Here is a 27,810-nt window from a genome sequence, read left to right as displayed (position 1 = left end):
CAATATGTTATGGGTTTATGCCTTTAAGAAGGAGTGGTATTATCGCAGCATTTGGCGAGGAGTTTATATATAGATTTAAAATTAACTGTTACTGCTTTTTTCGTTTGCTTTCTGATGAAGTCTAACCATTGTGCTAGACGAAAAACGTTTGTAATTTAGCGTTTAAATAAATTTTGCGTCCCTCAAGAAGTACGGCTTTTAGTGGCTTTTTCAAACAGCACTCAAAGCTATGATACCTGCCATAATTGATATTAGCTATGTTTAGACAGAATAATAATGACATTTGTACTAACTGCCAGACACCGGTGCATCCACGCACATCATATCAGGATTGATCAAACAGCACTCAAAGCTATGATACCTGCCATAATTGATAACTGTGTTTAGACAGAATAATAATGACATTTGTACTAGCTGCCAGACACGGCTGCATCCACGCACACCATATAGGGATTGAGCAAATAGCACTCGAAGTTGTGATACCTGACATAATTGATATTAACTATGTTTAGAGAGAATAATAATGACATTTGTACTAGCTGCCAGATATGGTTGCATCCACACACACCATATCAGGATTGATTGAACAGCACTCATAACTGTGATACCTGCCATAATTGATATTAACTATATTTAGACAGAATAATGTTGACATTTGTAGTAAGAGCTTGATACTATTATTTAACCAGGATATACATGACAGTTCTAAATCATACTTTAATTGAAGAAGGCATTAGTCTCCATGATGGCATTTTTTCAAAACACTCTACTGTTACTGCTATTATATATGATGTTATTTTTTTACATTTGAGCCTGAACTCTGATGAATGGTACCTTGCTGAATTAGTTAATTAATTACTTAAATTATTATAAGTAAAATCAATGAAAAATGAACAAGATAAGTATTCACTGAGTTCAAGTAGGGAATATAAACTTCTATGTTTGTATTATAAACAAGTATCCAAAAGACGACAAATCTTGGTAACAATCCGGTGTCTGCCAATAAGCGGAACAATGCCAAAAGACTACTCGTTGCTTTAAAAAACAGTTTTAATCATAACTAGAGCACAAAATTCTCACTGAACAACGGACTAAAACAAAACGCTGAATGCAGTTTAGCGCTTTCAACCAATGCAGTTTGGTCTTCTTCAGAACTGCAAATAGAAGCATTCAATACATATATATAAACTTTTGGCCAAAAACATATCGTGTCTTAAAGGCACATATGTGTAAAATACATAACTACAATTCATTACTAATTTTACATACATAACCCTATAAATTCATTATTGCACCTCCACTATACTCATAAACATCATACAAAATCAATTAAAATATTTCTATTTCCTACAAATAATGCATATAACAAATAATAAATAAATGAATGAATAAACCAACTAAACTAAACAGTATGTATACTGATTGCATATAACTAAAGTAATATAGTCTCATAACATAATACATTCCATAGTGACATTACTAGCTCAAAAAAATTCATATGAATTGTCTATGGAAAACCTGTGGAATCAACTAAGGGTTCACTCGAAGATGTAATCCTGTGATGCCCATAATTAAATGAATTGATTAACTGTAAAATCAAAAAAGTTAATGAAAATCAATAACCATACAATCCCCTATGACAAAAATAATATAAAAATATATAAATAAATATTGTGTGTATGAGATATACATGTTATACAGATATACTAAAATGTAATAATGTAAATATACACTTAATAGATATAGTATATGATATGTATCTAAAATATATGTACATAAAATCATACCATATTCTCAAAATATGTAAAGAAATATAAGTAAATGTATGAATAAAATGTGTTGATGTGAGATAAAATGAAAACCAAAGATATCTATATGCAAAAACTGCAATACAAATGATGAAGTATGTAAAAGTATAAAATGTGTAGAACTATAAACATTATAAACATATGAATTTATGTGACTCGACTACAGAAAATACTAAAATCACCTTAATGATGTCTAATATCACTAATGCACTCATAGACTAGTGTATCTTATGGAAAAATTACAAAAATGAGTGCATTCTAGGTAAGGAGGCTTTTGATTGATATACAGTCGTTTAATCCTGGTGGTGTAGTCGCGTCTAGGAATAGCTGCCACCAACTTTATATGCAATAAGTGTTTTAATGTCACCACTATAACTTCCAATATTACAAATTTAAACATGTGTGTCTCACCCAACTGTTGTACATGTCTAGATAAAGCGTTGGTAAGATCCTTCACCCTAATGCTGTATAAATGGTTATAATCACAGGAATCACATTCGCTAGATAAATAACCTGTCGGTGTTGCAGTTTCCCTTTTACATTTGATTTTACTTCTATGTCCATTATCAAACTAAAATCACCTTTGCAATACATGTATTTACAAAAATTGCAACAACCACATTTATTACTACGCTTAGCAGCACTAGGGTTGTTGGTCTCTATGATAGGATGTTCAAATAATTTTCATATTAAAACCCATCCGATATACAAAATTGGTTTCTTACCCAAAATATTTACCAAGTATTGGTCCTAATCAGATGCCAAATTGGACTATAATTTGTTTAATTTTGTCCGACCTGTATTGTATGGTATTATACATGCTCTTAAACTGGGCCCCACTCCATTGTTATTCAAAACAGGTAAATTCTGAATGTCACGAACCTAATAATGCTGTATATTTGGTACTATTCCTCATGATATCTGTGATGATATCAACCATCATGTCTTGTGGGTAACCCGTTCACTAAAATAACACTGAATTGTTCTAACGAGATAGTTGTTGGAGAAGGTGGATTTTAAATTTTGGAACTCACTATCCCATTCTGATAAGTTACTAATGTATCCAGATAGCGAAGCCCTTAGAATCAACAGCATAAGTGATTTCAAATAGTCACTACTATTATTGATGGAATCGATGAAAGTCTGCATTTCATCAAAGTTCCTTACCACAACAAATATATATCGTCTAAAATCTGGAATAATATGTAACTTTGGAAAAAAGTGGGTTCTTGAACAAAATTCATCTTCCCAATTAAGCATGACCAGGTTATCTGCTGGAAGATCTCACCTTCATAGTAGATGTAATTGTTCTCCAGAACAAGTGTCATCATTTCAGTTAACAAACAGAAGCCCTTTTCCTTAGGGATACATGTGAATAAGTCTATCATCAATGGTGATAACATATTTGGTCCCTATATTCTCAAAACTGGAAACTGGGTAGTTGGATAGAAAACACTCCTTTACCATATGTGGAATCAATGTATATGTTCTTTAAGGTTGTATCGATAAACTTCCCATCTTGAAAGTTTTGATTCTACCGACACACACAAATAGTCTCAGGGGGTCGTCACAATTTTGTGGGTTTGGAATACCCACCATTGTTGCCAACTTAGGATATTCTACTTTGATATATTTATAAATTTCGATGGTAATTCTCCATCAATAAAATTCCTCAATATAGGAATCAATCCTATGGTAGGCAATGTGTAATTGATTCCTTGAAATTGTGACATAATTGGCTGTATTATGCAATATATCATACATTTTTTGTGTATATTTCATACTATCATAAATAGCTATACCCCCCCCCCTTTGTCGGGTTTCATCAGTCTAATAGATTTGTTACTTCTAATAGATTTAAGTTTCCTCTATGGACAAATTGCTGAATTCATCAGCCTGGTTAAAATGTTTGTATGCGTTGTATATTTCCCTAGTGACAACTTTGTCAAAGGTGTCAATAGTTGGATTGTTTGGTGGTGTAAATTTACTCCTTATGGTCAAATTTGACCCTTTGATACCTTTCCTATCCTCATTTGTGCCATAGGTAATATTTTTGTCTTTAAAATAAACTTCTAAATTGATTTTCCTGATGTATTTTTTGAAGTCTATCAATACTTCAGTTAGTGAAAACTTAGGATTGGGTATGTATTTCAACCCTTTCTCCATCAATTGAAAGTATACTTTGTCTATAGTCAAGTCCGTATAGTTGAATATGTGAAAATGCCGATACGACACCACCCTTCCTTTGACTACTATCGAATCATCTCCCTCTAAACCAATACCTTCAGATGATCTATTCTCTAATGAGTGACAGTGAATGTCTACTGAATGTCGTATCGGCATTTTCACATATTCAACTATACGGACTTGACTATAGACAAAGTATACAAAGTATACTTTCAATTGATGGAGAAAGGGTTGAAATACATACCCAATCCTAAGTTTTCACTAACTGAAGTATTGATAGACTTCAAAAAATACATCAGGAAAATCAATTTAGAAGTTTATTTTAAAGACAAAAATATTACCTATGGCACAAATGAGGATAGGAAAGGTATCAAAGGGTCAAATTTGACCATAAGGAGTAAATTTACACCACCAAACAATCCAACTATTGACACCTTTGACAAAGTTGTCACTAGGGAAATATACAACGCATACAAACATTTTAACCAGGCTGATGAATTCAGCAATTTGTCCATAGAGGAAAGGGACTTACTTAAATCTATTAGAAGTAACAAATCTATTAGACTGATGAAACCCGACAAAGGGGGGGTATAGCTATTTATGATAGTATGAAATATACACAAAAAATTTATGATATATTGCATAATACAGCCAATTATGTCACAATTTCAAGGAATCAATTACACATTGCCTACCATAGGATTGATTCCTATATTGAGGAATTTTTATTGGATGGGAGAATTACCATCGAAATTTATAAATATATCAAAGTAGAATATCCTAAGTTGGCAACAATGGTGGGTATTCCTAAAACCCACAAAAATTGTGACGACCCCCCCCTGAGACCTATTGTGTCGGGTAGTGAATCAAAAACTTTCAAGATGGGGAAGTTTATCGATACAACCTTAAAGAACATATATACATTGATTCCACATATGGTAAAGGATTCGTGGTGTTTTCTATCCAACTACCCAGTTTCCAGTTTTGAGAATATAGGGACCAAATATGTTATCACCATTGATGTGATAGACTTATTCACATGTATCCCTAAGGAAAAGGGCTTAGAAGCCTTTTCCAACAGCTTAAGGAACCACACAGACCTATCATGGGATACTATCTGTTTGTTAACTGAAATGATGACACTTGTTCTGGAGAACAATTACATCTACTATGAAGGTGAGATCTTCCAGCAGACCAGGGGAGTAGCGATGATCTATGCTAACCTGGTCATGCTTAATTGGGAAGATGAATTTTTGTTCAAGAACCCACTTTTTTCCAAAGTTACATATTATTCCAGATTTTTAGACGATATATATTTGTTGTGGCAAGGAACTTTTGATGAAATGCAGACTTTCATCGATTCCATCAATAATAGTAGTGACTATTTGAAATTCACTTATGCTGTTGATTCTAAGGGCTTGCCATATCTGGATACATTAGTAACTTATCAGAATGGGATAGTGAGTTCCAAAATCTTCAGGAAAATCCACCTTCTCCAACAACTATCTCGAGTTTACTAGTTGCCACCCTCCCAGATTGAAAGCTAATGTTTTTAAGGGACAATGCATTAGGGCTCTTAGAATGGTATCGGATCCAGTGGATTTACAGTTAGAACTTACACAAATTCAGTGTTATTTTAGTGAACGGGGTTACCCACAAGACATGATGGTTGATATCATCACAGATATCATGAGGAATAGGGGTACCAAATATACAGCATTATTAGGTTCGGGTGACATTCAGAATTTACCTGTTTTGAATAACAATGGAGTGGGGCCCAGTTATTTAAGAGCATGTATAATACCATACAATACAGGGTCGGACAAAATTAAACAAATTATAGTCCAATTTTGGCATCTGATTAGTACGGACCAATACTTGGTAAATATTTTGGGTAAGAAACCGAATTTTGTATATCGGATGGGTTTTAATATGAAAAAATTATTTGAACATCCTATCATAGAGACCAACAACCCTAGTGCTGCTAAGCGTAGTAATAAATGTGGTTGTTGCAATTTTTGTAAATACATGTATTGCAAAGGTGATTTTAGTTTGGATAATGGACATAGAAGTAAAATCAAATGTAAAAAGGGAAACTGCAACACCCGACAGGTTATTTATCTAGCGAAATGTGATTCCTGTGAGGCTTTTTATGGAAGCATTAAAAAGCGCATTTATAATCATTTACACAGCATTAGGGTGAAGGATCTTACCAATACTTTATCTAGACATGTACAACAGTTGGGTGAGACACACATGTTTAAATTTGTAATATTGGAAGTTATACCGAGCAATCCTAGGGGTGGTGACATTAAAACACTTATTGCATATAGAGAAAGTTGGTGGCAGCTATTCCTAGATGCGACTACACCACCAGGATTAAATGACTGTATATCAATTAAAAGCCTCCTTATCTAGAATGCACTTATTATTGTAATTTTTTCCATAAGATACACTAGTCTAGGAGTGCATTAGTGGATATTAGAGACATCATTAAGGTGATTTTAGTATTTTCTGTAGTCGAGTCACATAAATTCATATGTTTATAATGTTTATAGTTCTACACATTTTATACCTTTACATACTTCATCATTTGTATTGCAGTTTTTGCATATAGATATCTTTGGTTTTCATTTTTATCTCACACATCAACACACATTTTTATTCATACATTTACTTATATTTCTTTACATATTTTTGAGAATATGGTATGGGATTTTATGTACATATATTTTTAGATACATATCATATACTATATCTATTAAGTGTATATTTACATTATTACATTTTAGTATATCTGTATAACATGTATATCTCATACACACAATATTTATTTATATATTTTTATATTATTTTTGTCATAGGGGATTGTATGGTTATTGATTTTCATTAACTTTTTTGATTTTACAGTTAATCAATTCATTTAATTATGGGCATCACAGGATTACATCTTCGAGTGAACCCTTAGTTGATTCCATAGGTTTTCCATAGACAATTCATATGAATTTTTTTGAGCTAGTAATGTCACTATGGAATGTATTATGTTATGAGACTATATTACTTTAGTTATATGCAATCAGTATACATACTGTTTAGTTTAGTTGGTTTATTCATTCATTTATTTATTATTTGTTATATGCATTATTTGTAGGAAATAGAAATATTTTAATTGATTTTGTATGATGTTTATGAGTATAGTGGAGGTGCAATAATGAATTTATAGGGTTATGTATGTAAAATTAGTACTGAATTGTAGTTATGTATTTTACACATATGTGCCTTTAAGACACGATATGTTTTTTGGCGCCAAAAAGTTTATATATATGTATTGAATGCTTCTATTTGCAGTTCTGAAGAAGACCAAACTGCATTGGTTGAAAGCGCTAAACTGCATTCAGCGTTTTGTTTTAGTCCGTTGTTCAGTGAGAATTTTGTGCGTTCTAGTTGGCGTTATGTGGATTAAAACTGTTTTTTAAAGCAACGAGTAGTCTTTTGGCATTGTTCCGCTTATTGGCAGACACCGGATTGTTACTATGTTTGTATTATATGTTACTTTGTTTGGCTTATATATAATGTAAATAGTAATCCATCTTGACCTACCTTTGTTTGAGAAGAATTATTGGACTCTTTGAACATTATGAATAAATCATTACTGTTTCTCAGTTGTTTAAGAAACCCTTCTTTTTTTAAATAAAAACAGATGACAAGTGATGTACCATATCAACTGATACTTTGAGAGATGTAGTTGTAAGAGTTATTTTTTTTTGGGACAGCTATCTTGGAATCAGTTTTTTTGTTTCTTCTTTCTAGCATCTGTCCAAGGATTTGTTTCTTTTATTCTTTTAAGAGTAGAGGCCATCCATTCCATTTCTTATGGGATAGATACTATGTTGTTGTTTTTGATGAATATAGTAGTTTCTTCTAAGTCATTAAAGGGTCTCATCTCATTGGCAAAAAGTATTGTTATCTTGGCTGGAAAGGCCAGCTGTGCTTTAATGTTGTTTTGTTTCAACAGTTTTATTACTGGCCAGACTTTTTTCCTTTGTTCTAGTATTCCGGATGAATAAGCATTGTCAAACCTTATCAGGCTTTGATTGTATTTTAAGGGTGATTTTCTCCAAGCAGATTTTAATATGAGTCCCTTGTCTAGAAATGAAAGAAATTTTATAACTATGGATCTAGGTGGAGTATTTGTTGAGTTAGAAGCAGGTTTCCTAAGTGCTCTATGCGTCCTTTCAATTCCAAATGAAAGTCCCTCTTTCAAGTCTAAAAATTCAGGAATCCAGGTTGTTAATTTTTTTATTTTTTATTTTACATTTGTTGACCGGGCTAGTCTAACTGGATATATGTCCATTTTCAGTAGAGACCCGGGGAGAAAAGCTCCACGTTAGTTATATAGCAAATAATGTACATAAAAAAACACCCTTATAGATAGGCCTATGTTTAAATTACATGAGAAAAGATTAAACATAGTAGGCAAAGAACAAAGCACTAACTATTTACAAAGATCACTACAGGACTATATACAGACAGTTTAAGCACAGAAGTTTAACACAAACTTAAAAAAATTAGAAAAAGAATTTAATAGAAATAAGTGAAATTCAGCTGGTATTAGTACATAAGCATAGCCATTGTGAGTTAAGGAAGGTTTTTAATTGCTTTTTGAAAAGTGGAGTAGATGTGAGGGATGTTAGTTTACTATGAAGCTTATTCCAATGATTTTCAATAGAGTTAGTACATAAACAATTGCCAGATTTGTTGTTGAATTTAAGGGTTGCAACTAGTAGCTTATTTGCTGAGCGTAGGGTACTCAGATTTGTATATGGGTTGATCAGGTTAGAGAGAATGGGAATATTTGTTGGATGACACAAGATTTTGTGGGTGATAGTTAATTGTTGATAAAGCAGCTGGTTTTGCAGTTCCAGCCATCCTAGTTGTTTTAGGTTTTGACAGTGGTGAGTATGGAAAGGGGATCTGGTGGTGAATCTAGCAATGTTATTGTAAGATGTGGCCAGCTTATCTAGATTGTATTTAGATAGATTAGTATAAATTGGGGAGGCATAGATTAGGGTGGATAGTAGGTGCATTTGGGCAATAGTAGTCCTGGCTGTAGGTGTAAGGAAGGGTTTTAGCCTATAGAGGGAATCAAGTTTTCTATTCACTGATTTGATGGTAAGGTTAATGTGAGTGTCAAAGTTGAGATTATGGTCAATTGTTACACCTAATAGTTTGGTAGTTGTGTCAGGTGATATTACAGTGCCGTTGTTTGATATAACTGTGAAATATATGGAGGGAGACTTCTGGGTAGGGGTGAATAGTAAAAGTTTGTTTTTTTGGGTTAAGGAGGAGACAACATTTGGAGAACCAGTTTTCAACTAAGGTAAACATTTTTTTGTGTGTTAGACTGGAGTTCAGCAGTAGATGCTGCGGTGCAGATTAATGTTGAGTCGTCGGCATAAACAGGTGGTTTGGGGTAGTGATGTTTTTAGGTCATTGATAAAAATAGAAAAGAGGAGGGGCCCCAGAATAGAGCCTTGTGGGACTCCAATGGAGATAGGGAGTAGAGTAGATAGGTTGTTGTCCCAGAGGACTGCTTGTTGTCTATTTCCAAGATAGGATTTAAACCATTTGACAGCCTGAGTGTGAATTGAAAGTGAAGTGTATCTAACATTAAATGATGATTTACCATGTCAAAGGCTTTGGAGAGGTCTAGAAAGAGAGCAGAGGAGAGAAATTTGTTGTTTCGATTTTTATTAATAGAGTTAGAGAAGGATAGGAGTGCATTTGTAGTACTATGAAAAGACCTAAAGCCATGCTGGCAGTCAGCTAAAAGATTATTTTGGAAGAGATGATCAAGAAGTTGCTGGTGAATGCATTTCTCCATGATTTTAGCCAAAGGAGAAAGTAGAGCTATAGGACAGAAGTTAGTGAGTTCAGTTGAGTTACCTCCTTTATGTAGAGGGATAATATGTGAAATATTCCAAAGAATTGGTATATAGCCTTCTGTGATAGTTCTATTAATTAAGATGGAGATAGGGTAGGTGAGTACTCTAGCTGCTATTTGCAGAAATTCAGCTGGAAGGAGGTCAGCAGAGGGGGTACATGGTTTTAGTTTATGAAGGTGGGAAAGGATGACAGAGGTAGGTACAGGTTGTAGTTGTAAGACATGAGGTATGTTGGTTTGAGAGAAAGTACTTGAGATGCTGGCTGGAGATAGAGTACTTGCTAGTGATTGGACTGTGTCCATAAAGAATCTATTAAAGGAGTTAGCAATTTGGCAGGGAGATTTCTGAGTCAAGTTAGCTGGAGTAGGTGTTTTGGAGTGCCCTGGGTGGAGTAGGCTATTTATACCTGACCAGAATTTTTGTGGGCTTTTATGTTGAGCTTGCTGGAGTTTATGATAGTAGTTTTTTTTGTCTTGGAGTATCAATTTCTTTGTGGCATTTCTCAGCTGTCTATAGTTTTTATGATCAGATGGTTTTTTAGAATTTCTCCATTTAGACCAGATTCTATTTCTTTGAAGTATTTTTTGCCTTGTCTCCTTAGTGAGCCATGGTGCAGGTTTATTCTTAGTTCTGACAGTCCTAGAGGGGGGCATAGTGTTCTAGGATTTGTAGAAATTTATTGTTAAAATAAGAAACAGCTTTGTCAAGCTGTAGGTATTTAAGGGGTGACCAATTACAGGCTTTAAGTTCAGCTTGGAAGTTTGCTGGGCTGAGTTTTTTATTATGGATAGTTCTATAGATTATTTGGTTAGGTATAGTGTTTTTCGTCTGGTAATAAAGGTAAGAGAATGATCACTGATATCATCAGGCAGTATGCCTGTTTTATAGGAGAGGGGGTTACTGTTGACTAGTATCCAGTCTAAGATGGCTTGCTTGTTGCTTGGTTTGTGTATTCTGGTGGGAGAGGTAATGGTTTGATTGAAACCATATAGGTTTATGTGGGAGGTTGGTTGTGGTAAGCTGCAACAGTTTCAGTCAATGTTAAAATCTCCAAAGAGTATGGTTTCTTGTGGGAGGGATGTGGAGAAGCCAGTTGAGGACATTTTCGAGAGTATTAATATTGTTTCCTGGTAGAATGTAGGAGCAAATTATATGTAATGATTTGTTAGCATTTAGCTGTAGGTTAGAGATTAGGATTTCAGTGTTACTGGAAAAGGGAGATTGAATATTTAGTGGTGTAACCTGTAATTGAGATTTATATAGTATTGCTACCCCACCACCCTTTTTATTTAGACGGTCAGATCTCAGGATGTTATAACCAGGTGGGATTATATCACTGTCTTTAGTTATTGGTTTGAGCCATGTTTCTGTGAGACATAGGATATCAAAAGAGTGAACATGCAGCAGGGCATGAAGTAGGGTTATTTTATTATTTAAGCTATGTATATTAAGGTGGCCTATGAGGAGGGAGTTATTGGCACTAGTGAAGATATGAGACATAATGGGTTGGTCAGAGTGATGAGCAGAGATAGTATTGTTTGGGCCAGGATTGGGATGAATATCTCTGTGTAGTAATAGGGGTTGTAGAGGGCTATAAAGGTGTTTCAAGAGTTTAGAGAAGATGGAGATTTGTTTTTTAATGTGAGAATACTTAATATGGGTTATTCTGTGAAATTGTGGATGAAGGTAGAAGGATGAGGATGTAATGTCAAAGTGTGTTTGTATGGTTAGAGGATTAAATAAAGTTGTTTGTTTTAAGGTGGGATGAAATCTTGTAAGGCTAAGATGTTCATAGTAGGTGAGGTAGTGGGATAAAAATAGGGGTGTAAGAGTAGTAAGAATGAGAAGGCTATAATAGAGGCAAGGCCTGCCTACAATAGGCATGGTTGGGACAAAGGGGAGATAGAAGCTGGGAGATATAAGATAGAAAAGAGAGGAGGTAAAAGGGCAGAGTTGTTGAAGGGAAAAAGAATGAGGTAGTTGGAGGTATCAGGTGATTGGATAGGTAAGTTAAAGAGGTAGTGAGAGCTATTGGATAATAGAGGATGGAGGTGTGGCTTGGGAAATATAAGTGTAGGTTCTCTGGGGTGGGTGAAATTTGGGGGGTAGGCTAGGGGAGCAGAGTGAGCCCGCAGGGTGAACGGAGCGGGTTAGAGCAAGTGAGGAATAGTGTCAGAAACAATCAATGAAATAGCTGTGCACAGTTAACTTCTTAGCAGTGCTAGGTAAGAGGGGAGTGTTAGAATATGTGTACAACAACAAGGACTAAAAGTCGATAGGAGGAGATTGAGGAAAGGAGAAAAGGACTACAGCAAGTACAGGTAACTAGCAGGATCGTACAGTATTACAGAGTGGATAAGGAGATAGAGGTCAGGAATATTTCTAAGCCTAATAAAGAGCCTAGGGAAGGGAGCCACCCAGTGGTCAAATACAAAAGTACAATTGAAAGTAATTAGGAAGAGGCAGAAGACAGAGGACAGAGCTGGTCAGTACAGGGCAGGAGAGGCTAATACTATGAAGAGTAGTAGGGGGTAAAGGCTGCTGGGTACCTGGTACAGGTGGAGATTTAATACAAATTCTAAACTGTAAAAAAGTCTAGGTTTTTGTTACAATGCAACTTCACAGCTTAGAAGAGAGGTCAGACATACTTTCACTGATGTATAGGATGGAGGGGATTTTGAGAAAAGGACAACAGCTTCCTTTAGGTTGTAGGTTTGATAGTTGACTTTGTGGTGAGAGGTCCTTGCAGGATAGACAGGTAGAATACACAGGCCTTACAGCGGGATAGGAGTTAACAAGCTATGTGGTTTAGGGAGATAAGAATAAAGTAGCAGATTAAAAAATGCACAGTGAATAGATTATAACATTAAACACAAATGAGGTAGAGAGGTAGATAAACAACAATAAACACACCTTACATATGCATTCCAACGTAGTAAGCTTCAAATTACAGAGGATTGGTGTTCTGTAACAGCTACACACTACTATAACATCTATAATCAGTATCAGGTTCAAATCATTTAGGATAGATTAGAGCACTTTCTTTTGGTAGACACTAGTATAAACCAAGCTGGAAGGAATAACCAATTTCGTATAGCAAACACTAGTAAAGATTAGACAACCAGTGATAAAACAGTATCAAAACAGCAACATAATATATGGATCATGAGTAGAATATAAGATAGTTAACATGGTCCTAGTGGTGTTGAGCTAGGTAGCAAGGTTAAACAGTTTACTACAAAAATAGAACATATTTTACTTCTATGTACTTGTGAAAAGATTTAAACTAGCCAGAAACCGGGAGTTTTTCAAATACACAAATTGCAGACACTCACCAGAAAAAAATAGACAGTAGTAGGCCAAAGGGTGTAATAAGTAGAGGGTAAATAGTTATCGGGGGCTACTCTAAATAGGGGGATACCATCAACCTTTCAGTTAGAGAGCTGTTTCTAAGGCCAGGTGGAATCGGGGAAGAGGACACCGCTTCTTATAAGCAGGGTTGCGTTACGCTGCTGCCTCTTAATTTAAAGGGTAAAAGTAGCTAAGGAAAACATATGAAGAATGTGGCTGCAGTATGCTGCATTTTTAGTGGGACTTTCAGAAAGTATATCAAGTTTCAAAGTAGACCTAGTACAGAATGCCCTGGCAGCGTTGTACCAGTATACACTTACAACCAGGTTTTCAAGTGTAGTTCATTGTAGCTAAATGCACCGCTGACTAGAGGCTAGATAGGGCTCCTGATAGCACAGATATAAAGTATGTCATGTTAAGAATGAAATAATGTCTTCTCCTTCAGTGTTTTCAGGCAGACCAAAGATCCTTATGTTGTGTCTCCTTTCCCTGTTTTCTAAGTCCGCTGTTTTGTTAAGCAGCCATGTATTCTGTTTAAGCAGAAGTTCTTTTTGGAATTCTTCCTCTGAGTCTCCCTTCAATGTCATTTAGAGAAGTCTCTATATTTGTTATTTTTGAATAGTGTTACTGTAATAGTTCCTTAAGAGTATCAGTCTGTTTTTGAGAATTCAATTTGAGGTTTTCAAAGTCATTTTTAAAGCCATCCATCTTCAAAGATAGTTCCTGTAAGGTAGATGTCATCAATTGCAGTTCTTTTTTCAAAGCAGCATCTGGATGAAAATTCCTTTGAGTTGTTCATATTCAATGACTCAATATGTCTCCAAGTTACCTGACAGGAAAATATTTATATATCTCCACCAAAATTGATATTTATGTAGTTTAGTAATTTATCTATAGATTTCTGACATTTTAAACTTAACAATAATAAAATTGTCCTATATTATTATACTAGTTTATGGAGTTCTCAAAATTCACTGCTCTCAGTTGGTCATCTAGGCTTGCCGTGCCCCCCCCCCCCGATCATTATTATTATTTTGAAGTTGTTTTGTTTTTTGGTACTCCTTAAAGCATAATTTCCTTGTAATTCTGATGGCTGCCAAAATAGCAATTACTAGAAAATGGAAATCAAAGCCTAAACCAACTGTATTTGAAGTACTGAGTATTGTAACAGAGATAAAAGAACTGGAAATGAGTTCTTTAGGAAAGGGTAGGAGCAAGTTACTTAGAAAAAAATGGAAATTGTGGGAATAGTACTTTTATTTATTTTATTTGTCTTTTGGTCGCCAGGAAGTCCGACTGAGCTAATAGCCCATTTTCAGAGGAGTCCCAGGGAGAAAAGCTCCACATAAGATTCAAAAACATTTAAACAGTAGTTGATGAGTAATTAATATTCAAGGAGAGAAAAGCCCTGCAGCAGATTAAATATTTTACAATGAGCTGGGGAAAAAGGCTCCACAAAACACACACAAAACACATTTTACAACAGCTGATAAGAAAGTTATATGCAAGGAGAGAAAATCCATACAGCAGGTGAAACACAAGCAGATTGAGATACATTCTCAGAATATTACTAGGATATGATCAAGAATACAATATGAACTGCAAGTAGCAAGACGCTTTGCAGAAGTGGATAGCTTATGTCAAGTAAACATACATAGTTTTCAAAATATAGTCTATATTTCTAATACTATATAAAGGTGAGAAATATCCTGTTGTAATAGAATGAGATGAGGAGGGGTAATGAGCAGGAGGGAAAATTAAGGGCATGGAGAGAGACAGTTTCTTATTAGAGAGATGAGAATGTTGCAGAATAATGCTTTGGAGGGGGGTGAGGTTTAAGAGATGGCAGAAATTGATCAATTTATGTAATTTATGTAATATTGAACTGATGACAGATATACAAAGGAATATATGCAATGTATAATGTTTGCAACTGGAAATATATTCATTTTGTTTGTTTTATTTTATAAAAATGTGTTTGCCTATGTCTTGAGTAATAACTCAATAAATATATTTAAAAAGAGTGTCAGGGATCTATTTTGTTTTATATCCAAATTAAATATTTTCCATTAAAGGGGGATTCCCTGAGATAGATATATATCTTGCCAGCAGGTTCTATTTATATTTTGATGGAAGTTAAGATCTCTTGAGAGGTGTTTAGGGTGTCACTAGTTCTGAGGATGTGCTGAGGGTCACATAGGACTGGACCCTTTGAGGCCCTGTAGGTTAGATAGAGATCACCTCTCCAGAGTCTGTAGGAAAACTGAAAAGATGCTAGGCCCAGGTAGCAGAAGACATATCATTGATTATCTTAATGAGGAAACAATACAGTCTCTCATGATGGGTCATTTGCTTGGACAAGTACATACCATGGAGGCAACTGTACTCTGTTATCAGCCCCTGGTGGTTGGTCTAGCAAGGTAAAAGGATTTTTTTTAACAACCGTGGATACATAATGATCAAAGAGTAGTTCACTGTCAATGAAAGTGCAGGGGTCCTTTATGACTGAGTTAGCATTCAAAGGGATGTCAACTATGTGATAGGAGCATGGGTGCCCAGCTTTGCCAAAAGAAATAATTCTGCATTTCTTGACATTTAATTTTAGACACCACTTCTTGTCACATGTTAGTCCAACTTGAAGAATCTGGAACTCAGATGGTGAGTTAATAATAACTCCAAGTTTCCAGTCATCTGAAAACTTAGTCAGCCTCAGTCATTTGATGTCAGCCTTGACATCAGAGATTCTACAGGGAAGTGTTCCTCAGACTGATCCCTGGGGGACACCACTGCTAACTACTCATTTCAAAGAAAGTATGCCTCCCTCACTAATAGACGGGCTATGCCCATTAGCTTGTTTGGTATCTGCTAGATAACATATGGGTATACATTTAGTTTGATTAGCTTATCGAAAATGCCAGAATGTGGGGGTGGTATCAAAGCATGAGCACATCTGCCCAAATCTAATGTATCAGTGACTTACTCAAAGAAGCCCACCAGACTCAAGTGGCAGGATCGGCCTTTAACAAACCCAAAGTGGCTTGGTTCAGGGCTTATAGACATGTCCTTGTTAATAAGTTCCATAGCGATTCATTACACTGATTTGCAGATAAGGCTGGAGAGGCTTATAAGTCATTAGTTTCCTGGAGCAGTAGTAAACTCCCCTCCCCCAAGGGACAGAATGACTAACACAGTTCTCCACTGCACTGGCACAAATCCAGTGGAGAGTCAGAAACTTGAACGGACTTAGTACTAAGTCTACTAGACAGTGTTTGGTGCTGAGAAGAAGTCAGTCTGACACACTATTGAGATTCATGGAGCTAGTGATTTTGGTCTTGGAGCAAGCATTGAGAACTTGTTCTTAGAGAATCAGAGGGTTAGTGTAGGGGTGCTAAGTTGAGGAATGTTAAGGGGAGATAGGGTAGTCTGAATTTGTCTGCTAAGATTTTTGGCTATGTTCTAAGGGATGAGTAAGTGTTGTTGTTATTAGCTCTGAGCATTGTCTGCTAAGATTTTTGGCTATGTTCTAAGGGATGAGTAAGTGTTGTTGTTTGTTGTACATTAGCTCTGAGCATTGTGGGCATTACCTCTTAGGTTTCTGACATAGTCGAAAAAACTTTGCATTTGTCCTTAGCAGATGTGGTAATTCTCAATTCCTTCTTACTTTGGAAGATTTTGATTTTGTTTCTGACTTTTTTGCTGCTCCTTTTAAGTTCATCTCTAGGTAAAGGAATATTAAGTTTCTTGTATGAGCTATGAGTTTCTTCATCTTTGTGGCATAGTTTGCTTATACAAGAATTTCTCCATAGGAGTTTATAATTGAATTTGCATTGTATTTAAGTCTTACGAGAACAGAATACTCAATACATGGTATAAGGCTGATATAGAAATTATGCAATAGAAATTATGCATAAATATGTCAACTTGAAGGAAGGGGACATCAAGGTGAAGAGGCTGCTTAAATTTCATCAGTTCATCAGTTAGCTGGATTAGTTTTGCGTTAGAGTAGTCTGTAAAGACAGAAGGGTTTTGTGGTAAGATGTTTCACCCTCATAATGAGTGTTACTGACTGGTGGTCAGATATGACCAGTGAACTGGTAATTGTAGGTGTTCAGCATAGGGTAGCTATATTGGTGAGAACCAGGTCCAGTAATTTTGAAACCTAGTTGCAACTTAAACACCTTGGTTTAGACAGCTGGATCTAATGAAGCCCAGGAATCTTTGTGCATATTTATTTCAGGTGGTGCAATTTTACCAATTAATGTAGGGACAGTTGAAGTCTTCCAGAAGAATAGTGTTAGGCTCTTTGGGGAGGTATATTGGTTTGTTTAAATATACTGCAAGGACTGCAGGTGACATGAGGAGCTACAGTAGTTGGCTATGATGTGTTAGAGTTCTACTTAACAAAAACGATATGTACGAGTTCAAGGTCATTGCCCGCGCTTGCAAGTCTGGAGGTGAAATAGCGTGTTAGGAATACATACATGCCCCTCTAATAACATGGTCATTGTCCACGCTGGGTCTGAAAAGGTGGTAGGAATTGAAATCCCACACTGTAGGATTGCTATCACTGTTCTTAAAACATGCTTCTGTAACTTTGCAGACATGTAAATTTTCAAGTCTTAGGAATGACTGTAAGGAGCAAAACTTCTTGTTTAGGCTTCTAGCATTGAGCAGGGCTACCTTTATTTCATTCTGAATTTGAAGGGCTATGAAGGTAATATGAGGAGACTGATCTTGGTTAAAAAAGGCACGAATGGAAGAAAAAGTCCTGGCCAGTAAAGAGAAGCCATGATACCAGATGTGCAGGCCATCCCTAGCAAAGCAGCCCAGGTTGTTGATTATGCCCTCTGAGGCTAATATACATTAAATCCATTTAGAATGACACCAATAGCTAAGCAAATAACTGAAGCCCATTATCTTTTGTTTATATTGTAGCATTATTCTCGGCAAAGGCTAGATACCACTCAGTACTAGCTTCACACAAGTGTCAGATTCATATTTTGAGAGCTCCATCATGTCAGTCTTCATATAATCCAGTGAGGTATGTCTCAAGTCATTCACTCCCATGTACATAATAACCATGTTACATATGTACTTAGGATGAAGGGACTTGAAGAACCTACTGACAGTGCAGTTCCTGGCACCTGAAAGGCAGTTAACAGTCAGGCTGTCCTTGTTCGGCCTAGTGAGTGGTGCATTTGTGTGTCTGACTATGGAGTCATCTATGATTAAGATTTTATATGATGTACTGTCTAAGCCTTGCTTGCTAAAGGGTTTGGCCTCCAGATTGAGTGACTACATTTTGTAGTTGTATTTTCTGAAGTGTCTGTATGTGTTGGTTGCATTTTAGTGTGATGTTGAGTGTCCGGTATACCAAACCTTCATCTAGAAGACTTATGGGGTTTAGGCAGAGAGTTTGTAAGTACCTCAATTTAAGAATTATTTGTGTGTCTAGTACATGGTGGGTCTGTTTGAGTGAGTTGGGTGTTGGATCTGACAACATGCTAGTTACTGTGTACAGTCACTGAAGAGAGGTTGGCCTCCAAGGTAAATAGATACTTGCACCCCTCACATATGGAATGTTTACAGGAATATGTTGCATTTCTGTCAAGATAGAGTAAATGACATTTACAGCTTTTAGTTGTTGACATTATGAGTGCTGCTGTTTTCTGTTTGATTCTTTTCATTTACGTCTCGGCATGAGAACGGTAGTCCTCAGTCATGATCATACACTTCACTGTATCAAACAATCACTACATGTTAATGCCTGACACATTTTCCCTGTTTTTCCATTATACACAAACATAGTTTCACTCGCATGCCATTTGTTTCCCCTTCCAGCTCTGACAAAATTGTTAATACACTGAAGTTTCCATCAGCACCTATGCTCCAGTCTGTTATGATTCAAGGGATTATGCAGTTGTATTCACAGATGTGCCATGTTGATTTGTATAGCAATAGAGCTGTATCCTTCGATTTTTTTATTTGTTTTTATCTCCCTTACACAGCTGCTATACAACTGCCCATGAAAAGATATCTGCAGTTCTGGAGACTGGGTATGAAATGTCATATAAGAATTTAGTTTGGTATAGCTAGTGTGTGGCATTCAGTCAACAGGTATAGTCATTATACGTGTAAAAGAAACTAATGAATATTTGCATAATGAAACATATAATACTCCAGACATGATGCTCAAGTTCTTATTAGCATTTCAGGAACATTTATGCAAGCTGTGTGAGTAAGCTGAGCTAAAAATAATTAAAATGATGCCGATTGTTACATGGCAACAAAACTTTTCCCACTGCATCACAGGTGCTCATTGTTAAACATTGAATGTCTGTGACCATTTATGATGTCTTGATGGTATAAAATTTATTTTCTACATGAAATAATGTGAATGTCATGTTAGTAATGCAGAACTTGTGAGCACTATTACTGCATGTTGCTTTTTAGACACTTTATCAGTTGTTGTTTTTGTTGTGTCTTTCGGCTTTTCCCGGTTAGGGGTTGCCACAGCAGAACTCCGGCCCGCTAATGATTGGCAGTAGATTTTTACGTGCCGAGTTGCCGGCCCTAACACACAACCTTCAACGAAGGTACACCCATTCACGCATGTCTCCACACAGAAGACGCTCAAGCTGAGAATCGAACAGGACAACGTCTTACTGTGAGGCGACAATGCTACTGCAGCACCACCACCGCAGTACAATATTATAACTAATGTGGTAAAACGTGGTAACCATAAGTGAAATAAAAATTAACAGAGAAGGTGATAAACACGGATCGTTTTGCAGAAACAGTAGAGTAAACAGCCAATATGATGTTGACATGGGTGGCTTTAGTCATAGCCTCACTAAGCAACTGCCTAGGGTACTACCATGCCTCACAACTGCCCAGATTTTGTCTCATATTTTAGGTCTTTTCCTCATAAAAATTGTGTTTTTTCAGGCAAATCAGTGAAGACTGAAATCACTAAATAATGATGGACATTTGAGTTTCAGACTTCTTATCCTTCAGAAAATGCATGGAAACAGAAAACATTTATTCTAGCAACTTTTCAAGAACAATATTTAAAATGTGCCCTATTTTTGGGCCTTTGTGTCCCCATTATGTTTGTCTTTGTCCAGATTTCTTGTGCTAAGACGTTGATTGCTATGGGTGCTGCTCTTGCTTCTAAGAGAGTTTTTCAAGAGTTTATTTTTTATGTTAAGAGAATGTGGCATTTCTTTACAAAAATAAAATAAAATAAATAAGTAAGTACTGAAAACACAATCATGCCAGAGCAGCGAAAGCACCACCTTATGGAGAAAGTTCTGTACATTTGGCTATTTAATGTGATGGCCTCCTGCTCATCCATCCATCATCTATATAAACAATAAATTGAGATCTTGGGTAGGACAGGGCAAAAAGTCAACAAATTCAAAACTGTGACAGTCTATCATGACAAGTAAGCTCAGTGATGGCATGAGGAATTTTTTTCTTAGTATTGTCATTGGCAAACAGTCACATGTTTTGGTTGGCTAGGGGATGGCTAGTCCTCGGCATTCCCTGATTTCACAGAATATTCCTAATTTAGTCTAATATGCTTGCCTGGTCCCCATCATACATCACAAGTGTCTCAATTTTCACATCATGTTCAGATTTTTGCCTCATATTTTTGGTCTGCATGCTCTCCCCACTGCTATTCTCCCTCAACACTAATGACTGCACCTCTAAGGACAACTCTCTCAAACTTATTAAATGCGCAGACATTACAACCATCATTGGGCTCATCGGGAATGGTGATGAGTTTGCATACAGAGGAGAGGGTGAGCAGCTGGCTCTTTGGTGTAGTCAGAATAATCTGGAACTGAACACTCTTAAAACAATGAATATGACAGTGGACGTTAGGAATGGTCCTACACTATCATCCCCTCTCTTTATATTTAATACTGCTGTCAGTTGTGGTAACCTTCAAGTTTTTGGGATATATAATCTCCCAGGACTTGGAGTGGGAGACCAATGTTGGGTCCATCATAAAAAATGCACAACAGCGAATGTACTTTCTGTGACAGCTGAGGAAGTTCAGACTCCCACAGGAGCATTTGATTCAGTTCTATGCAGCAGTCATTGAGTCTGTTCTCTGCTCATCACTCATCTGTAACAGTGTGGTTTAGATCTGTCTAAATATGACAAAAATAGGTCACATTGAATAGTCAGGCCTACCCAAATTATTAGTGCTAGTTTGCCCTCCTTACAGGACCTGTACTATACCAGAGTCATGAAACGGGCAGGGAAAATCATTACTGACCCTTCACACCAAGGCCACCACCTTTTTGAACTATTACCATCAGCCAGGCATTATAGATTAATACACACCAAGACAAACAGATATAAGAACAGTTTTTTCCCCACAGCCCATCAAGTTCATAAATGGTTAATTCAGATTATTAGGCTGGGTATTCTGTCTCCCAAGCCTCAGAGAGTTCTGCAATGTTGTTTACTTATTCTTAATATTTGTTTCTTTCAGAGATTATTTCAGTGTTTCTTGCACTGAGTTGCACTTTGCAGTTTGTACATATACATATATGTATATTCACATTCTTTGTCTTGTTTTTAATAGTTGTATGTATATCTTTCATGTAATTCATACTTGGAGAGTCATCGAGACTGTAGTGAAATTCCTTGTTATGTGTGCATACTTGGCCAATAAATGTGATTTTGATTCTGATAAAATTTGTGGCATTGAGGACTAAAGACACTAAATAATGATATACATTTGAGTTTCAGACTACATATCTGTCAGAAAATGCATGATATTCTATCAACTTCCTAAGTTTATAAAATAAATATCTAAAATATGTCCCTGATTTTGAGCCTTTGTCCACCCATTATTTTTGACTTTGTCCCAATTTCCTCTGCTAAAATGTTAAGAGGTGTGCCCCTTGCATTTTTATTTGTATTTCTTGGTAAACCACTGAGGATTACAGTCTGTGAAAATGCCAGACATTGGAGTTTTGTTGCATTTTTCCCCAAGAAGATTATTTTTGTTAAAAATCTGTTGTTATGGTAACTAAATGAATTTGAGTAACATAAAAATAGTGTCCTGCCTGTGGTGAAATATGATGAATGGCTCCTTTTGCTGATTATCATCACTTTACAGTATTACTGTGGTATGTGCAAAGGAACTTAAAATACTTTAATGTGCGGCTACTGTTTCCATGAACCAAAGCTGAAATACAAAACACACAGCAACATTTTGCACAAGCTTGGGAGTGGCTTTGAATGAATGATTGAATGAATGACAGTGTGTGCAGAATGCCTATTTGCAACAGGGGAGCTACTGTTCCCCCATGTCCCCCTGTCATATATACAAGATCAGCTGTTACTAACATCTTTAAAGTGCATTGTAGTCCTGGGGGGCAACAGCCCCTGATGGATTTTATATCTCCTGTTTTACACAAAAGTAATGGAAATCATAACTACCTAGAGGGCAGGGTTTGCATCTGTGCACGCTGATGGGTGTTTAAACTTAGTTTTGCCAAATACAATTTATAGCAGTCATTTTTAGCTATAACCTCGGGGGTTCTGTCTGTAAAAGGTGGATGACCCTCATTTTTTCTCAGTTTAGACAGTCACTATCTGGCTTTGCAGGCCTAGTGCAAATTTGATGGATTGCTGTTACTTACGTGAAGGAACTTGCAATACTTTAATATGTTACTACTGTTTATATGCAAAAATCCTGAAACATAATGCAATACATAGCCATCCTTTTTAGCTTTAACTGCTGGATAAGCTAGGGAGCTGTCTTTAGACCCTCTTGTTGTTTTTCTTAGTTTAATGACTCACTTTGCAGGACTAGTGTGCATTTGGAAGATTAACATGATTTGTGTGAAGGAACTTGCAATACTTTAATATATAGCTACTGTGTGTGTGGAAGTTCACAGAACTACAATAAACAGCAATAATTGTTATTACAAATGTCTACAGTGCACGCAGAAGTACCTCAAACTGTTGCATAGTGGTTGGAGCTCTCTGTTCAAAGTAACTGACCTCTTGTTCTTTGCTTAGTTCATACAATTGCTATCTGGATTTCAGGACTAGTGTACATTTGTGTGAAGTAAGACTGACTACTTAACTGGGCATCTGAGATGTGCACAGGCAACATAGCTGTAACTGTTAGGGCTGACTGTAGGGGAAATTAACTATCTGCCTGCTGTTGCTTGCTCATTATTTGGTGAGTGCAGAAATAATATGAAATGTATGAAGCAACTTCATAGGTTCATAGGTTCATAGGTTAGTACTAGGCTAACTGCCCTTGCGAGCCATTTTAAGCCTAGCCAATTATCCCTTGTGAGATTCAAACCCTGCACCGTGCTATACCTTGTGTATGTAAGGCAAACACCTTAACCATTAGGCCACCCTCCCAACCCCCTTGAAATACTTTAATCAGTGTTAACTGTTTGTGTGGAGCCAATATTAGATGGCCATTTTCTTCTATTATAATCAGATGTATGAACTGTACCCTGAAGTTGCTATGACTACCTGGTGAGGTTTGGGGCTGTCTATACCTCTTGTGATTTGCTCACTTTAAATATTCTTTCAAAAAATAAAGCATAAAATGCATTGCAAAACATCCATACTTTCAAAGCTTCTGGGAGCATGGTAGCCCTACACCCATCATCATCATCAATCCCTCTTTTCCCATTTTTTTGCATGGAGTTGGGGGTGTCATGTCAACTATCGCCATCCCTCCTGATTCGGTGCCACTCACCTGTCTTCAACAGTCATGTCTGATCTCTGTATTTCTCTCATGCAATCCATCCATATAATTAGGACATGCTCATTTCCTCTTGACTTCTTCTTGTCTGTCCCTATTCTTCTTCACTGCACTGTCTTCTGTTTTTGGTACATGTTCCCAAATCACAGTAATCTGTTCTTTTTTACCTTTTCTGCAACTGAAGTTACTTTGGCTTCCTCTATGATGTCCTCATTTCTTCATCTGTCCCACAGTGTGCATCCTACCACCCATGTAAGGCACTTCATCTCCATCACCTCTAGTTTCCTCAACTGCTGTGCCTGTAGTGCCAAGGTTTCTGTACCATACAGTAGTACTCACAGCACCACTGTTTTTTTCTTCTTTAATTTTCAGCTTCTTTGTTATTATTCCATCATACACTACCCCTGACACTCTGTAAAAGCTGGCTGCAGCACCTGTGACTCGATCTTTTTCCTACTCATTCAGCTTCCCTTCTCCTCCACCACCCCTCCCAGATACTTGAATCTGCTTACCTGATCTACTAGTTTCCATTCTGTCTCAGTTTTTTGCTTCTTTTGATTCTCCCATTTTCTGCCATTACAGCTATTTTATCGTTACTCATTTTCATCAGATGTACCTTCAGTTCTGTATTCCACTCCCTTACCCTTTGCTGAAGTTATTGCTCAGAGTCTACCTGTAATATCACATTGTCTGCAAACAGCAGCTTTGTTGATCTGTCCCCTCTGACCTGTTTGCTAATGTAGTCCATCATCAGTATGAACAGCAGTGGGCTCCGAGTTGAACCTGATGCACATCCATTCTCACTGGGAGCCCCTCTGTGAGACTTAACCCTGTTTGTACTTGAGTCACTGAGTCCTTGTACATAGCCTGCACTAATTCTACCAATGTTTATGAGACTTTGAACCACTGCAGACCTGCCCAAATCAGCTTTCTTGGGACCGTGTCATATGCTTTCTCCAAGGTTTGGAATTTCCAGCTGGACTCTTTCCTCATCTCTGGATTCTTTTCAACTATCTGTCTGATTGTATACATTCAGTCGGTTGTGCAGCATCCTGATCTGAATCCAAACTGTTCATCTCCCATCTTACTTTCTGCTGCTCTGTATATTTGTTTATCAGTCACCCTCTCCAAAACGTTCAGTGTGACAGGAGTTTGATAACTTTGTACTGCCCACAGTTGTGGATATCCCATTTGTTCTTGTACACTGGCACTAGTATGCTTATGCTTTGGTCATCTGGGATACACCTTTCTTTCCATACTGCTTTGAGTACCCTCAGGAGTCATTTCTCCCATATCTCACCCAACATCTTGATCATATTTGCTGTGACCTCATCTGAGCCTGCTGTTTTCTCTGACTTCATTTTCCTTAGTGCTGTTCTTATTTCTTCTATGATAGGCTCCTCCTCTTCTTCCACCCCACACACTCCGAAGCTGTACAAGTGGATTCTGACACCTGCTTAGTAGAGGCCGTTGGCCTGAACTCCACATAGTCTAAAACCATTTCTACATTGTAGTTTGTTAGTGGTCTGGGGATGATATCCTATTTTTTTTAATTTTCTTCACAAACCTGACAGGTGTGCACAGCTCACGATAGTTTGCACCAGGGTAGAGACAATGTGGTCACTGGTTCAAGTTTATTTAAGTGCTTGAGCCCAAACAATGTACAAATAATGACTAAAAGACTGACATAAAAATGACAACATTACAAGAAATTAATTGGTGGTTAAGTGTAAGGAAAGTCAACCAAATGCGATTTTAGTCCGGTTTTAAAACCTGCTAACGTGGAGATGTCCTGGAGATAGCCAGGAAGCAGGTTCCATAAGAAAAACCTTGAAAGCTAAAAGAGCAACAGCCAAAAGAATCAAGGCTGTAGCTGAAACAACCAGGAGACCCTGTGAACTGGAGTACAGAGAGCAAGATGGATTCTAGTTATGTAGAAAGTGCTGTAGGTATTTGTAGGCCAAGGTTGTGGAGTAAAAGGAAAATCATAACAAGAATCTTATAAACAATGTGTTGTCTCGGTGAAAGCCAAGGCAAATCCTTTAGTATTGGGGAAATGTGACAGTTTATCATGTCTGAAAGTAAAAGAGCAGCAGAATTTAGGACCATTATAGTTAACAATATCAGAAGTGGGGAGGCCAACATATAGAACATAACAGTAATCTAGGTGAGATGATACCAAGGCATGAACGATAGTAGGAAGGTCGCTGGGAGGAATAAGGTGCTTGATAATGCTGATACTATACACGTAGAAACAAGATTTCACAGCAATTGAAATGTGATGTATAAATGTCAACTTGTTATCAAAAATCACACCAAGATTCCCCCACATTTGACACAAAAAAATTGCCACTATGATAAAACAATATCTGGTGTGAAAACTGGAAGGGAAGAGTTCCTCAAAGTAGCATGGACCATCAAACCTACTGTAATAGAGGTGGTGAGTTTAAGCCTGTTACATGTGATCCATCTGTGTCTATATTCCAGATCATGAGAGAGGGAAATAATGGCAGACACAGATTTATAAGGGAATGAGAGATAGGGCTGTGCGTTGTCAGCATGACAGTGATAGTGCAGACCTCCCAAATGAATAATGCCACCTAGCATCAGTAAGTAGTCAGTGTACCATAGTATCTCAAGGATGGGAACCCTATGGTACCCCCACAAACTAAACTGTGAAAGGAGGAGGAATTCACATCTGAAACCACCCTCTGGGTACAGCTTGATAAATATGAGGTAAACCAGTCAAGGACCATTCCAGTGAGAACATAGTAATGCTCCAAATGATCTAAAGGAATCGAGCGGTCCACTAAGTCAAATGCCGATGCGAGAACAGGAAGGACCAAATCAGAGTAATAGTGCTGATCTCTTGCAACATAGAAATCATTAAAAATCTAGTAACAGTTGCCTCAGTACTGTGTGTAGCCCTAAATCCAGACTAGAATGGCTCTACAATGGCCTAGTGCTCAAAAACAACTCCGGGTGAAGGTAAAATACTTTCTCAAGAATCTTGCCCCAAAGTGGAAGATTCAAGTTAGGACAATAGTTGTTGAGATAATTAGGATTCAGGCCAGTCCTTTTAAGGGTTGGAGTAAGAAGTGCCTCTTTTACAAAAGAAGAAAATATCCCAGGCCTAAGAAAGGTAGTGGTGATCTTGTAGATCGTTGGACCAACAGCCACTAGGGTTCCCCCACAAAGCTAGATGGCTGTAGTTCCAGAGAACAAGTAGTATTACATATTCACTAAATCAAAGTGTACAGGTCAATGATATTTTTATTTCTGTACACTTCAGGCATGTAAAGCAAACTTCACCTTACTTAAGGCAGAGGTGGTAAGTTTCACAGTCCCCACGCTAAATGATAACACTGCCCAAGTTGCAGAATCCTTTACAATTGCACTCTGTGAGCACCTACAAGGATGCATAGATCATGCCATCCCTAGTAAAACCAAGACTCACTGTCCTAAGAAAAGGAAACCAGTCTGGTGGATCCCTGCCATAAACAGTTTATACAACAAAAGGAGGAAACTAGTTCAGAAAAAAAGCAAATCCCAAGAAGGAAAGACATCCCTGATCAGTATCAGTAAGAAACTAAGGTCCCTCATGAAACCATCCAAGGCTAACTTTGAAAGAAAAATAGCCAAGGATTTGAGAGATAACCACAAAGCCTTCTTTAGCTATGTCAAGAATCTAAGTGGCAACTCACAGATATGCTCTGAGCTAGTGCAAAATAGCACAAATTATACTGAACCTACTGATATT

The sequence above is a fragment of the Protopterus annectens genome, chromosome 9.part0, assembly GCF_019279795.1.
Source record: "Protopterus annectens isolate FY-2018-M chromosome 9.part0, PAN1.0, whole genome shotgun sequence".
Lineage (NCBI taxonomy): Eukaryota > Metazoa > Chordata > Ceratodontiformes > Protopteridae > Protopterus > Protopterus annectens.
Note: the sequence above shows the minus strand (reverse complement) of the source record.